Below are 16,468 nucleotides of genomic sequence, written 5' to 3'. Positions count from 1 at the left end.
CTGTTTCCGCTCGCCACCTGCGAGGTCGCATGTCTCCCCTCGGTTAGCCGTTATTTTCCAATAGGGAAAAAAAAAACAACAAAAACAGAAAAACCTAAACACTCGTCGGATCCACATCGGACGTTTTCCGCGGCTGCGACGATTTTCCGCGAAGGTCGAACGGCGGATCTTGAGGGGGTTCGCGAAAGAGTGCAGCGATCGCCGGGGGGGGGGAGGGGGGGCGACCCGACGGTCCCATCGATCGTTAATCCATCGGCTGAAACGCGGACGTCGTCTCCATATCGTTAGTTCCCTTATCTCTGAACTTCCAACGAGCCGTACAACCACCACCTGGACGTGTACGTAGCGCGGTGCGCAGTACCGACCTCGCGTGACAACGTTCGCATCAATTTGCTGCAATTTGTGAAACACGCTCGCTATAACCACCCCACCCCCACTCCCTCCTCCACCCCTTCCTAATTCACCTCCCCGTTCTCTATTGTCCGTAGCGCTGCACCACGCTGCTCATCTTCCGGACTGTGCACGCTGCGGGCTGCGGGCTGCACGCTCGTCCACAAGTCATTTTCATTAGGTGTGTGCGCGTTTGTGAAAGCCTCCGGCCACCCATACATCGGCCCACATTTCGCACACATGACACACGTTCTAGAAGTACTTTGGTAACTAGTCGTTGGCCTATTATACGATATACGTACGTACGTACGTACGTAGGTACGTAGGTAGCACACACGGCGCAGACGGCGGATATAATGGCAGAGGGTACCGTATTTTACTCGGTACAGCTGGAAAAGACCGACTGCGAAATGGCAAGTTCGATAAATTGAAGCGACATATCCTCATTCTCGTTAACTTTATACACGCGATATTATTAATCCATTTTACCTTTAACGTGCAGCTACTATATACGGAACGGGGTAATTAAGTGAACCGGCTAATCGAAATCGAGTAATTATACGCCGACTTTAAACGTCAATCCTTCCGCTCCGACGATCGATCGCCTCGTGCAGTTCGTTATACTTACGTACCTATATTTCGCGGGAACATTCGCGATATCTTAGCGAACGAGTGCTATGAAAACCCGAGGCGTTTCGGTCCATTTCGAAGACCGAAGGCATTTTGGCCACGGTATTCGCGAGCCGCGCGTACCTAATTCCTCTACATAGGTGGGTAAACATGACCGTACGGAAGGGCGAGCAGCCTTCGAGCGACCTACACTTTGTCGGTTTGGGATTTATGGGATGCACGGTCGCGGTCAAGTATCCGGGCAATAGAGCCGGGTCGTCCTACCCACTTGAAAGCGAGGCGACGTCGGATTCTTCTGGTCGCGGGTGGCTCCTTTTCTCTCGTTTTTTTCGTTTTTTTTCTGGTCCAGACTGCGTTCCGCGTCGTTTCGAATTAGAAATAGTTCGAAACGCAGTTTTGATACGTATAATATAATTCCGAGTAACGTTGTACGAAATTTATTACGTCGGTATATACACGTGTCTAATTGTTTCTGAACTCGATACCTCGCTCCGCCGTGTTCCGCGTTTATCACCTTTAATTATTTCTACCGTATTTGATCCAGCGACGAAAAACCGCGATGCATTATTTAGCTTCATCGCAATGCGGGGCTTAATTAATTAGCCAACAAATCACGAGAGTCGGTTACTCCGTCGTATTACACGCGGAGTTGTGTAACCAGTTCGTGAAAACCACGCTACTGAAAAATGAAAGAAAAAAAAATCCCCAAAAATTTTACACGCCCCTCAATCTCGATACGAAATTAATTCCTGCTAATCGTCGCAGCACAGTTTTCGATCAGATAAAAAGGACACCGCTCGCGGTCGGGCGAATAAAAGAGAAAGGAGAGCGTCGGGGGGCTGGCGATTGTTGCCGGAAGTGTCGTACGCCCGCATTCGAAGTGAGGATGGAACAAACAAAAAAAAAAAAAAAAAACTAAATGCGGAAGAAACTCCTCTCGGCTTCGTTGCGTCAGAAGCGGGCGGCGAGTAGCGCGCGTGAAAGGAGATCCCGCTGCGGATCTTGATATTCTCGATGTTTAATCGGTTGCGGGCGAGAAGTCGAGAGTTCCCACGATCGTTTCTCACCGCGCGGTTTAAATTCCAGGGAAATCAGACGATTTCCATCGACACCTCGCGTACTCCGCGATCTCGAAGATTCGCGGGCACCGGATACAACGGTCCGGTCGAAAGGGTGTTCCGAATCGAAAGTTTCCTTCGTATAAATAAATATAGTATATATGTTCTCACATTTCTCGCGCACATGTATAGTTCGCTTACAGTGAAATGGAATGAGATGAAATAAAATGAAATGCAAAGGAAGAAAGGGGGGGGGGGAGAAAACGGAAAAAGGGCAACGGGGGCGTCGCGTATCCGAATCTACTTGGCAACGACCTTACTGGCTCGGAGACGTGCTTAGGCGGGCGAGTGACGCGAGGCGGCATCCGGACACCCTTCTTCTCTCCCCCGACTCCTCGCGGAGCTATTCCGCTTCTACCCCCCGTAGACGGTATCCGGGGGAGCGAAAGGCTCCCGAGCCATGCCTGTCTGGAGATTTGGCAAGAATTTGTCGCACGTCGGATCAAGTCCCCGGGGAGGAACGGGATCGAGTGACGTCCCGACGTTCGCACACATACTCAAAATCCGCACTTCTTCGTCTCCGCGTAGAGAGAAACGCCCGTTATATATATATATACACATATACATACATATATGTATATAAGACGTTATAAGTATATATACATACGAGGTTATGCCCAGAGCGGCGGCACATGCGCTCGCAGCTGGATTTTTATTCATACGCGGTATTGCTCGGTATTGTACGGGGTATGTTCCTAATTTCAGAGCGCAGATATGAGTTGCCACCGGAAATTGCAATTGTGGTGGGATCGAGGGATTCGAGAATAAAGCTGTATAATGCTCGGCGCAATGTCGGTAGCGAAATGTGGATGAAAGATCTAGGAGCGGTTAAAATATTCAGAGAAAGAAAAGAGGAGGTAGCGGGTAAATCTCAACGGTGGTGGATAGTGGATGGAAATCGTTGAAAGACGGAAGCTGGGTAGAGGTACGTCCGTACGTAGAAAACGTTGTGTGTTACGCGGGAGGTACGCTCATCGCTGAGTGGGGGGGAATGTGACTGTAGGTATAGCGTGGTGATGCAGAAAGTATAGCGCGCGAGGTGGAGTATCTAAATCCCCGAGGAGAACAAAAATTCAAGAGGCAAGAAGGAACATTCGAAAAATTTCTTACAGTAGCAGAAGAGAATTTAATTTACCCACTACAAGAAACTAACCTGTTTCCGGTATAAGGTGGCTGCCGTTCCCGAAGGTAGACGCTGGTAGAACTCGTGCGGTCGTTGGTGGCGCTTCCCCCCCATCCCCCACCCCTCACCCCCCTACGGCTCCGAACTACCTCGATGCCGGAAGGTATTCTCTAGGGTTATCAGATGTTTCTCGGAATATCTGAAATAGTTTAGCCGGAGAATTCTGCGTCTTACGTCGTATGACGAAAAAATTCATAACGAAGACGCATTTCGTTCTTTCCATTCCGCGCCGCCGCCGCCCCCGCAGACATCGGCGGTGACGCGGGGGGGGGGCTTCGGACTTCGGACTTTTCGGAGCAACGATCGCTCATCCCCACGGACACTTAGTGGACGTAATTTGTCTCCTGTCCGTCAGTCCGTTTGACCCTTCGCGTTTTCGTGTTCCCGAAGGACCCGCCGTCCACCCCCACTCTCCCCTCGTGTTCTACAATCTTGGAACTGGTCAATTTTTTTTTCTCATTTCTTTCTTTTTCTCGCGTCCTCTTCTTCTTTGGATACGCGATAGCCGCTCGCGTCAACGTAGCGTCCCGTCCTCAACTTTTCCCGTGTTTATCCGGGAATCCCGGGGCGTTCCGATATGTACAAATATCAATCTGCTACCCATCGAAGTGGCCTGTCTCCGCGAAGTCAGCCTTTTCCCCATCATTTTTCGGATACGTCACGAGCTCACGTATACATAGATATAATATACAGTCCATAGCGCGAACATGCGACGGGTTTTTCGCCGACACGGATTTATCTCGTCGCTTTCAGCCACTCCGACGACTTTTCCTAGCGGACACGAGTCACCGAGTATCCGAGCATGACCGGTCAAAACGTTAGAAGGGTCTCGGATCACCGGAAGACCGAGTAGGAGAATTTAATCACGAGGGAAATGAATCGGTTTCATTTTTTTTTTTTTCTCCATGCTTCGCGAAATAAGACGCGTACCGTGATGCCTGGTGGTAAAATAGAGCGGAAAAATTATTTCAGTTCTCTGAGAAATAACCCGAAAGAAAAGCTCATCGAATGAAATTCTGCGGAGAGTATTAATTCCGTTGGGGATTAATTGGGTGAAAGTATGTCTACGAGTATCTCTCATATTTTCAAACTTCTCTATTATCGCCCGTACCTCGGCTGCCGGTAATTCCGGGGGTCCCGACTTGCCGGGGGGAGGAGGGGAGGGGAGGAGGGTGGGTGGGGGGGGGGGGGGGGTGCGAGAACGTAGGAAGGCTGCGGGGGTGTTTCGGATAGAGGAGGAAAGTTCCGCCCTCGTAATTAAGCCGGCGCTGGTTTTTGATGGCCACTAAAAATGTCGCAGAGGGTTTCCCGAGTGGTTAAGGAGACTTGGCAATGCCCCCTCGCTTTCCTACCCCCCCCCTGCCACCCCCCATGGTTGCCCCCTCCTTCCGGTCTCTGATATTAGCAATACTCCGACTCGTAAAGTCGACTCCGCGGCAATTCAAGTCACTTTGCGAACCCTTTATATACACTCCATGTCGCCCCCTTCCATTTTTCCTTCCTTTCTCGCTTCCTTTCGTTTTCGTCCCTTTTCCCCCACCGACTCTCCCCCCTCCGCCCCCCCCCCGTTCGCGAAACGACGCCGAAACGCGTTACCTCGCGCTATACCAACACCATCATCACCGCGACTACCGCGCGATCCTCGCGTCTCCGTTTTTTTTTTTTTTTTTCCCCTCAAGCACTGATTTTAATGTACTTCCTGCAGGTTCTCCGGTGAGATCCTCAATTTTATACCTTATTACAGCGTACCATAAAGTGCGAAAAAAGAAACACGGCGGATGAAAGGATTTAAGATTTGATAAGCCTTATACTCCACCAACGCTTTTGTTCCCTCGTAGAATTCCACGCGCTGCACACGCGGGGGTTCGTCGTATTCCTCTCGCCTGGCGCAGGATTTTTAACCAACGTACACACACCGACGTCTTTTTACAGCTGTACCCGCTATATTTCGCACTGCGCGAAGCATCTGCAGCGGTTCGCCAAAAAAAAAAAAAAAAAAAAAAAAAAGAAAAGGAAATAAACAAATAAAGAAAACAAACTAAAAAAACAGGATCCATAGCGGGAGGTTTGATAATTATACAGCAGCGGCACGCAGGGTGATGAAGCAGGGACTGAAGAGGGGGTTGCTGCCTACACAACCTAACGACGTGTTATTATATATCACGTATATTGAATGCGTACACTGTATATACGAACCTGCATGACTGGTATTAAACGCAGTTACTTAGGTAATGGTTCGAGCGTTATTATTCTCAATTACAATAATTAACCTTTTCAGTAGGTAATTAAGCGAAGGGCACGGATCGAGGTTCGGGGTTCGGTGCGGGAGGGATATTCGAGTCGCGCGGGGGTCGGAGGGGCGAGGGGTGGGGGGGGGGGGGGGGGGGGAAGGGGGGCCTGGCGAACGTATAGGTGTAAGTACACCGCGGCGCACCTCTCTCTGATTTAATAAGTTCATTACCTAATGAACAGACCTGGAAGCCCCACGGGTCTCCGATAATCAATACTTTTAATTACCAAATTTTTATACAATAATAATTCCGGCACACGCACGCCGTTGTACAAGGTTGTACGCGTCACGTTATGAATACACACTCGCGTAAAGCCGCGCGTACGTACACGTCGCTTGTATGAAAACCCGATGTAAGGTACGTCAATTTTAATTGAATATTAAATCGACGCGCGGTCTGCAACCAACGCCAAAACCGCCCCCCATCCCCCCCCTTCCACCCCCTCGACGCCCCCGTAACGTCCGCCCGCGCGATCCTGTAAAATTGCCCAAGATTACCTCAGATAGCCCTCGTACGTTCACCTCACCCCTCACTCATCCCCCCCCCCCCCCCGCTCCCCGTTTCAAATTTAGTATTTAAATTTCCTGTTCGGTTATTCTACGGGCGGGTAACTCTTGCACCCCGGTGTTTATATACCAACGTTCTCTCTTTTCCTAACGCCGAGGTTCGGAATACGCGACGAGGAACGTTGCCCTGTATATAGTGTAACGCGAAGGTGGAGAGAATAACATTATATAGTTACGCGAAGACGGAGAGAGAAAGAAGAGAAGGGAGGGAAGGGAAGAGGGTCGAATATAACATATAACTATACCGGCCCTGCAGCAGGACCGACCGGGTTTTGCTTTTAAGCCTTTAATCTTTTGAGTCTTTGAGACAAAGGCGACGAAAAATGTTGGGGTGCCGCGGCTTTCCTGTCCCGTGAATTAGCGCGAAGAGATAACAAAGAAAGAATTAAGACTCGGTTAATGTATACGCGAAATGAAGAGAAAGAAAAAAAAAATAAAAATAAACGATTCCTTTTTGTTTTGTTTTTTTTTTTATTTTCAAATCAGAGAGCTTATCGTTCGCGCGACGGCGAAACGTCGAATCGGGTGGGACTGCAATCCGAACGCGACGGTCTCTCGAACCCTCTTCACCGCTGTCGCGTAATCCGCGCGTATAATATCGAGGAATTGAAGAACGTTCGACGTAATTTTTTCGGGAAAATACTTCGGCGCGATGACGAGCGCGCGTTTCGGCGTCGAGACTTTCGACGCGTTGTAATACCGCTTAATTAAGCCTATCTCGATTTACGAGATCCCCGCGCGCCCTTGGCGAACCAGGCGAGAATCTGCATGAGGTTAAACTGACGAGAAATGCGTTTCATCCGAGGCCTCGATCCGCGTGGTTTCGCCTCTATCCGCCCGTCTCGCCCCGCGACTCCTCCGTCTCCCTTTCGCTCGCTCTCTCCGTCGCGTCCTAATTAGAGAAATTTAAATTCATAGCCACCCGACGACGGTCGCGGCGACGATGCCGGTGAGCCCCGGTTCCCTTTATCCCCTACCCGCCTGGCCCACCGTCCCTTAACTAAAGCAATTACGAACGGGGCTACCGTATAGTCGACTTACCCCGAAAAGATAACCGACTGCCGACCGAGTTCCGTTTCGTTCGTCCGCATCTTCCCGCGTCCCCCCTTTCACCTTTCGAAATTCCTACCGACGCATTAACGGAAAAAAAATAAAAAAAAAAAAAAAAAAAAAAATGGAGGGAGAATCAAGCGGAAAAAAGAAAAAGCGTCTCGGTGTCACGCTCCGGATACACGCGGGATGCAGATCCCGAAAGTAAACGTTCGTTCGCGGAACCCGCGATACCCCGAATCCATAAATGGATGTATATGTAAATTGATATAAAATATCAAAGAATGTTAAAGGCACGCTGAATACGCCTACGTATAAGCGGAACAACCCCCTTTTGCCCCCCCGCCCCCTCCGCGAGTCTGCAGGGGTTCCGTTTCCTACGGAGTTTGAATTCGAGGACCGTAGCAAATCACTGCCGTCCGTTCGTTTTCTGATTTATAGGGCTTTTAGCTGCCAGACGGCGAAGGAACTGCCTCCACTCGGGGTCTGCGAGGTGACGTATTTTTCTTTCACGTTTATACATACGTATACGTATACGTGTACACGGACGTACAGTTATATACAACCCGTAAGGCGTACGTAGAGGAATACGTTCGCGACACACCCCCGATTTTACGCGCGAATTACGCGAGCTAGGACGCTTCTTCTCTTCCTTGTATATATACATATATATATATGTACGTATATTTTTATTATTCCGCGACGTCGCGCGTCCGTTGCCGAGTAGTTTTACGCGTTCGGAAGAGCGGCGGAACTTCCAGATAATTGTTTATTTATTTCAATTTTTTTTTTTCGTCGCCTCGCTATTCCTCCCTCTCATTTCGGAGCGAATTACTCTATTTTATTGTATGAAATCTCTTCAGCGACCGGGTAGTTTTTGTTCTTTCTCCCGCAAGAAAGCGAGGCTCGCCGAAACGCGGATGTGCTTCCTTAATAAAGCCGGGCTTTAACGTAGCCCCGTAAAGTGACAGCTTTCCAGCGGTAATGATATTATATGGATGAAAGTAGATAAGTAGGCGTATAATAGCGACAAAGTGGTCGATATTCGTTGGCGGGGGGGTGGAGGGTTCGACGTGCACGGTACATACACCCGATACGGCATTGGTTCGCCTGTATGTATAGTCGACGATCGGTATTGTTAGTTCATTTCCATCCATTGCACCGACTCGTTCGGAAAATACATCGTTTGGGGTAGGAGGCCGCCCAAACTTGCTTTTCAAAACTCCGAGTGAGACGCGCGAGTTACCGTTGAAGAAAATACACCGAAAATTGGAAAAGTTGTATGGAAATGGTTAGAAAAGTGGGCGATTCACCGGGAAGTAGTGGTCGGAGGGGTGGCGAATAAAGAAAAGAAAGAGAGAGAAAAAAAAAAGTCAAGTAAAAAAAGAAAAGAAAAAAAAAGAAACGGACGAAGAGTTCCGGCGATCACGGAGTTGGAAGGTAAAGTAAAGAGGGACGGAACGACGAAAAAAGAGGGACGAAAGAATCGAAAGAAGCGCGCGGGTTGGGGCGAAGGGGGGGAAGCGAAAGAAGGAAAGTAAAGTTGTAACGTTTGCGTAGAGTTTGACGCGAGCTCCTAAAAGAATTATATACCGTGGCTCGTTTCAAAGGGGAAAAATGCCGCGGGTCTACTATTTCTCGGGTGTTTCGGGTGCGAGGGGGGAAAAAGCTACCGCCGCGAGGGAGAGGCTGCGGAACTTAGAAATAACAAGGTCGAATGACAAGAAAACAGAGAAAGGAGATTCTTGCGTCGACTTTGCCTCGCTGGGGGGGGTGGTGGAGAGGGGAGGGGGGGGGGGGGTGCGGCGGAGCGACTAGGAGACGAGAAGAAGAGGAAGAGGGCGGGAAGGGGGAGGGGGAGGGGGGCGCGTAAAGATAAGGGCGCGACGTGAGCTAGTCGTTAAGGGATGCAAATTAACCGGTACCGGTACCACCCCTCGGCGACACCCTGGTACCTCCTTCTCTCGCGTAACTTTTGCGGGAAGTTCTCATCGGCCCACCGCAAACCCCCCCGACACGGATACGCGTGTACGAAATTCCTAGCTTGCACCCGAATTTCTTTCCGGCTTTTATCTCAGCGCGTCGCGTCGCGTTTACACCGCGAGATGCGAGATAGCCGCGGATCGAAATGGGGAGTGGAAAGGTCGAGCTTTCCCCGATTATTCTATTTTCCGGCTGGCTGTAGACAATTTAACGGCGAGAAGGAAATTGGAATAACGCGCACGGTAGCCAATATCGCCTTTATTATTTGCGGGAATTATTATTTTAGCGCGTCGCGCAACTAGCAGCTGTGAAAATTGGTTGGCATTCGGGGGCGAGGAGGAGCGTGAGGGTGAGATACCCTGGTTTTCGGTTACTCTTGGTCGGTTGAGTCGGAAAACGACGCGCCGCGCATCTGTCGCCAAATTATTTTGCCCAGAATGCCGTGAAAAATTCCCCGACGCCATATTCGCTCGTCCCGTCGCGACGTCCTTCGTACACCGTTTCTCCGTGGTTATCGCCGATACGCCGATCGGAGCGGATAAATTTTGAGAAATGAAAAAAAATCGTCGCGCCTAGGGAAAGAAGAGCGTTTTCGCGAACCACCCGTCTCGCTCGGTTGCGGTACTCTCTCTCTCTCTCTCTCTCGTAATAAATGGCGACGGTGATTGACCGTTATCGGGGGCCTCCTACTTCGAGGTCCCGAGTGACTCCAATTAGCGGGGTTTCTCGTCACGATCGTTCTCTTTCGATTTTTCCTTTTTTTTTCCCCCTTTTTCTTCTCCGCCTCGCACCCCGGCCTGCACCGCAGTCCGCATAGCGATTTGCGAGACGTAATCGAGGGGGAGGTTTCTATAACACATCCTACGGCACGCGGCGCATAACCCGAAGGGGGGGGGGGGGGGGGGGGGGGCGGTGGTGGAGATCGAGGATACTCTCGAGCGAACCCGTACGTTACGTATACCCGGTGGTACAAGTACACGAATTCGCGCACATGTGCCCTAATTGGCGATCACTCGAGATTTTCTACAGCCGAAAAAAAAAAAAAGGAGGAACGGTTGAACGCTTCGAATTCGAAGGAGCGTTAGCGTCGGCCTCAACAACGTCGGGATCAGCCTCGACCGGAGCCTAGCGCGAAAGCCATATCGAATTACCCTCGGTATAGCGCGCGAGAACGGTAAAACCGGGCGTAATTTTCAATCTCCCGAAGCTCAACGAATAACAAGATCTCGAGCGTTTCGCTCCGCGTCCTCTTCTCATCTCCTTTCCTTTCCTTCCTTTTCCTTTACTCCTCCTCTCTCACCGAGACAGAGTAATTAAGCCGAATTATTCAGCCACGCGGATGGTCTCCTCCTAGCGCGTAGTTCTCCGCTAGCTAATATACCTAGCTAGCTCGATTCTGCAGCGGCAACGGCTCAACTCAGCCTCTTTACCGGTATAATAACTGTACGCTCGGTACAACCTGTACCGAAAGACAATACGCGAGGGAGAGAGAGGCGGTAAGCGGGCTTCGCACGTGTAAGGAATCGCGGTGTACGGAGCTGCTTCAAACTCTTCGGAAAAAAAAAATTTTGCTCCTTCTCGTTTTTCCTTCTCGTTTACAGATATCGATCGATAGCCAGATTTCGTAAACGGCTCGGTTTTGTCGCTCCAAATTTATGTCCGGTTTTTATTTACTTACCGTGAGGTTTTCACGGTGCAGAATAAACGAAGGTAGCCAGCCGGATTGGAAACGTAAAAAAGGGATTCCCGCGACCAGCTCGTATCGGAGTTGAGGGTGGTTCGCCGCGAACAGAGAAAGGAAAAAAAACAGCGGAATAGGACATCGAACATTTATCCCCGTCGCGCGTTTCACGACTCGACGTCATTCGGCACCGAAGTACACCCTGAAAAAATTCTAAGCACCCCTTTTACGCCGGTGGATGTAAAAAAATGAATCCAAGCAAACGAAATATAAGTTCGCGTTGTCCGCCGCGAATGCAGCTCCGTTCGGACAGCGCGATACCCACCTTATTTGGAATTCTGCTTTTTTTTTTTTTTTTTTTTTTTTAGAAAAAAACCGCAACTGGTTATTGCGTCGGGTCAGTCAATACGTGTCGTTTCGGTGGTGAAATTCTCTCTTTTCTCGCGGTCCTCGTTTACTTTGTAAAGTAAGAAAAACGTTTTGTCGCGCCCGAGGGGGAAAAAAGGATCGAGCGAGAAGAAAAAAGGCGAAAAAGAAAAAGAAAGCGAGGAAAAAAGAGATAATGGAAAACCCCGGCACCCCGTATACGGTGAAGAAGGTTCACGTTTTCTGCGTTCGGTTTGTTGGTCGATAAGGAGCAACAGTTGTTGGGCTGGTTGTTTGCTCGGACGCGCGGAGTGCGCGAGAAGGACTGTGAAAAAGGAGTCGGAGGGTGGCTCTGGGAACGGGGTGGCTGGAAGAAACGGAAGGGGTGGGTGGGTGGGTGGGGGGTGGGAACGAACGAAGGAGATCTCCGATAGCGGGGTTCACAAAGCCCACGTCCCGTGTCGAGCCGTTTTATTGCTAAACGGCGGTAGCCGCGAGTACGTTCGCGAGATTGAAAAGATTCAAAGCCTCGACGCGCGGGTATCGAGGTAACGGGGAGTTCGAGATCTCGCCGGATGAGAGTGGCGCGTTTAAACGACGATATTCCTAAAATAATAAAAAAAAAAAAACCCGGAAGCGCGTATATCTTCGGAAAAGTCGTCTCTCTCTCTCTCTCTCTCTCTCTCTCTCTCATCGCAGCCGGGGTCCGCGGCGACGTCGCGTATCGCTCCCTTCGCGAGAGTGCCGGCAACGCCTCCGCCTGCTCCACCCCCGCAGCCTTTAACCTTCCGCAAGCGTTCCTACAGCTATTTCCCTCTATGCAAATTTCAAGAGGACCACCGACGCCGGCCGAGTTCTGTCACTGACGTTTTTAATTATTCAATAAAAACTCGGGCGTTCGTAGGCGTACATACGCGACGAGGTGCGAGTTCGCTTTTCCGCGGTATGTATACGTACCACCGTTAACGCGGACACACATGCACGTCGCGCGAAATGCATCGCGCCCCCCCCCCCCCCCCCCCCCCCCCGCCCTGTATTTCCCCTACGTACGTACGTACGTACAGCTGCGGTGCTTAATCGAAGCCACCGACTCGAGTGGGCACTTTTGTGAATTTATGTAGTTGGCCGATAACTGAATTGTAGTCGGTCGACGCCGGTACCGCCGATATGTGTGTTGCGAGGATAAATCCGCAAGGACGATATCCACGCTTATATCAATACATCGTGTAGAGATCCGATCCGTACATCGTACACGCCGCGTATTATAATATACATCTGACGAGGGTCACGGCGAGCACGTAGACCGGATTTTCCCTAGCCGATATTTTTGCCGATCCGTAAATAACCGACGACACGTATCGTTCCGACGGATTGAATTTTCGGGGGATCGACGAAGCGGAAAACAAATAAGAAAAAATGAATGAGTAAGAAATGAAAAAATAAAAAAAAGAAAAAATGAAAAAATGAAAAAACAAAAACAAAGAAACGAGTCAAAGAAGAAACAAAAACTCACTTTCTCGCTGCCGGGCGTTTTCGCTACTCGGAGATCCCTTGATCTCTCGCCTCTCGCGAAGGATGGCCAAGGGCGACGGGACGTTTGAAAACGCGTGCATTGCGTATCACCGAGAGAGACGCATCTTTTCATAATCGTATCAGAGAATCGCTTTGATGTCTCGTCGTAGCCCGTGTCCTGAGCCCAAGGAGGCAGCCGGTAAGGACGTGAGTTTCGAGATTACTTTTGCAAAATTTATAACTCGATTCGGCGCGAAGTACGTAGATCGGTAGGCGGGCGGAGGGGCAGGGTATCGCGAGTCGAGCGGATCGGCGAGCGGAAACGATCGCGGAGGACGCGAAAAATTATCATCGTATTCTCAATCGCTTAAAAATATAAAAAACTACCCCATCTCGCCGAAGGAGATAATAATGTATCTAACACGTGCAGCAGTTTGTTTGCGATGTTTCCGAAACCGTCACGGTTAGACCGCGGCTCATTGTCACGGCGTGGAAACGGAGTGACGCGTTTGTCTGGTAGTTCTATCATGCCGGTATACACGTACGGTGCGAACGTTTCGCACGTATACCTATATATATTTACAGTGAAAACGGCGCGGGTAGCGAGTCGCACGAAGTACCGTATCGTATACACCCACCTTATATACGGGGTGTGTGACGTACGTACCTACTCACACGTATAACGTACGAGAGTAGAAGTACCCTGAGAAGAAGAAATAACGGGGCGGAGTGTCGCGCGGCCAACGACTTTGATTCTCATTATACGTTGATCCATTTCTGGTGTGTGTATATATATACCTATATCGGTAGGTATATAAAATCGAAGAGCGTCCTTACCGCGGAGGAATAGTCTCCGCGGTTTATAATGGCCGCTGATATGAGTTGAAAAGCCTTTTTTTTATTGACAGTAAAACTCTCGGGGGGGGGGCTTCTTTAATCCGCGCAATATTGTGGCGGTGCGAGGGTGCAGTTCGCCTGTCCAGGTTATATGAAATCCATAAATCTGAGCGGGGGGGGTTTTTATCCGAAGGTTGCAGCGACGGCCTTGATTTAATTTTTTCTCGCTTCCTTTTTTTTTTTTTTTTTTCTTCTATTTTTCGGAATTTCAGAAAATGACGCGGTCGACCGTACGAACTTGTACACGTACGGTATATCCGAGGCGCTGGGAAAGCCTCCGGGAGGCTTCTCCTCCAAATCCACGCGATTCCACGGTGCCGCGTTTCAACGTTTTCGCGGAAGCTCGGCCAGCCGAGTTAACCCGACCGCAACTCCGGTCTCAGCGGGCATCAGGTATTTATGAAGCACGCTGCACCGGCTCTATTACCGAGGTAGGTATACCTACTTCTCGACGACCCCGTTCGGAGCCCTGAATCCCGAAATTTGAGCCCTGAAATCCGCGACGCCGCGCATCAATCCTAATAGGATATCTCCTGATGCTCAACGCCGTCCGGTACCCTACCGCACTTTCCGAAAGATAGCTCCGTTCGGCCTCCGACCGATGCAATAATAATAATTTCGTCTTTTTTTTTTACGATCGTTATCGTTCCCGCAAATGTCCCGAGTCATATTTTCTTCGTACGCGAAGCAGATACGCATGTGAGCGATCGCACGCGATTCGCCGGAACAGATTAGATTAGTCTACGGAGAATCGAGGAGGACAAAAAAAAAAAAAAAAACACACATAATTAACGAGATAGGCAATCGATACGAAGATCTCGGAACGGGCGTCGCGTCGGATCGCCGGCGGTAGGAACGTTAGCGAAAAAACTCCGCGTCGCAATCGGTATGTATGAGAGGTGAGAATACGCGGTCCAGGGCATTTCGTTCCTATACATCCATATCGCGAAACGACGTATGGTTATTCATGACAAAACCATATCCCGCGCCTTACTTTTCAATGAATATATCTAAAATTACACCGTACCGCGACTCGGTGTAGTCAGATGTATACGTGCGGTATACGTATACGTACTTTGAGAACTAGCCACCCCTCCTCATCTTTCGAGGAAACCGGAGGAACGGCGGCGGCCCTGAGAATCAGGATCTGTTTCGTTGCATAAATTTGCATGGGATTCAGCGGGCGGAGGTAGGTAGCTTCTACGTAGTCATAGATGGATAGATAGGTGGGTAGGTAGGTAGGTACCGTACGTACACGCCTACTTCCTCGATGAATACCTAAGTGAATTCTTTTCGCTATATAGGTACTCGCGCTCGCTCGCAGTTACCCCTCAATTTTTAGTCTCAACGGTCCGGATGGCGGATACGGCGGAGTCCCTTTCGTTCCTTGGCTCGAATCTCAGCACCGAACCGCTGCACGGGATTCCGTTTCGCCGGAACGTAACAACGTCTCACGAGGCGTGTTTCCGTTCATCGTTGGCGATGTGGGCGTCGAAGCGGCGAAATCGCGCTCGATCGCGCCAAAAAAATGTCCAAGGGGTGCCGAAAATTGTGGAGAACCGTCGACGATCGGCGTCGGTAGCGGGTATCTTACCGCGCGGATGATGAAGAAGAAGTAACGCGGGCGGTGGAAGGGCTTCGTTTCGGAATTATCGGGGGGGAGCCTTGCGGCGGATGCGAAGACGCGCGTGCAACGGAGGGCAAAGGGAACTTTGAGAGTCGAGTTACGTACTCTTCGAGATGATATCCGAGAGGCAGCTGCGCCTCAGCGCCTCACTTCGCCAACGTTTGATATACGTGTACGCGCGCGTACCGTTGCCTCCGCAACGGTATCAAACTCGCAACAAGAAACACAGGTAGGTACCCGCCGACGAAATGGAGCGTCGCGGAGGGGGTGCGAGGTAGGAGGGGGGAGGGGGGGGGGGAATCGCGGGGCGAAATTCGCGCCGCTTGATACTCCTTTGTGGCGGTAGAACAGCAGCTAACGCGCAGCATCCGCGAAACTCAACCGATCCTCTCCGACTCTTCGACTCTTCGACTCTTCGCTTTTCCTAGCGGCTTAGCGTACTCGAGAATCACACATATATTCAACGGCGAATGAGTCATTTTCACTAGGTGGCATATATACGGCGCGGTTGAGTGGATCACCGACGTATGTTTAACGCGGTGTACGTACAGAAATGCGATGCATTAGAGTCGGCGCTGCCGCGTCGTCGTCGTCGGGGGGCAGGGGGTAGGTAATGGGGATGTCGAGGTCTTTGATACCCTCTGCACGGGTCGCGTATGGGTGCGGGGGGGGGGGGGGGGGGGGGGCCGGTGAGAGCGTTCGTAGTTGTGTGTCGTTCGTATGCACCTCCAGCGGCGTAATGGCCGAGTGAAAACGATGAGCTTCGAGGGCAGGGAATTGCCGGATCGTTCGTACAGCGTGGTCGGGGTGTAATACGGGTGGGAAATGTTGGCAGTAAATTTGTAAGCTCGCGGAAAAGTTTTGGCGCGGAAAAATTATGAATATTTTAGCAACGGAGCGCGCTACGCCCCGCCGCCTCCACCCCTGCGAATAATTAGCGCTTAAATTCAAATTTCGGATATTATAAAAAAGTTTTTTTTAACAGATGAGAGCGCCGGTCTTGCGAACCTCCCCGCCGCGCTCTCACCTCGAATCCGCCCCGAGAGTACTCCCGCTTATTTCCAGCGAGCGACGCCCGCTCGTCGACGGTTTGTATTGTTGCCTGTGAGAGCGTACAAAGCGAACTTTCTGTTATTACTTCGAAACTTGTTACACCCTCGTTTCGGATGCCGGG

The 16,468-nt window shown here is 50.5% G+C and overlaps 1 protein-coding gene across 3 annotated transcripts in view; it reads left to right on the top strand.

The window, feature by feature from the left end:
• The window catches only part of LOC105693444 (nucleolysin TIAR), a 360,079-nt gene that overhangs the window by 31,740 nt on the left and 311,871 nt on the right, over positions 1-16,468 (top strand). The window lies entirely within an intron of this gene.

Source organism: Athalia rosae, chromosome 1, assembly GCF_917208135.1.
Source record: "Athalia rosae chromosome 1, iyAthRosa1.1, whole genome shotgun sequence".
In the NCBI taxonomy this organism is placed as follows: Eukaryota; Metazoa; Arthropoda; class Insecta; order Hymenoptera; family Athaliidae; genus Athalia; species Athalia rosae.
This window is presented reverse-complemented; position numbering and strand designations above follow the sequence as displayed.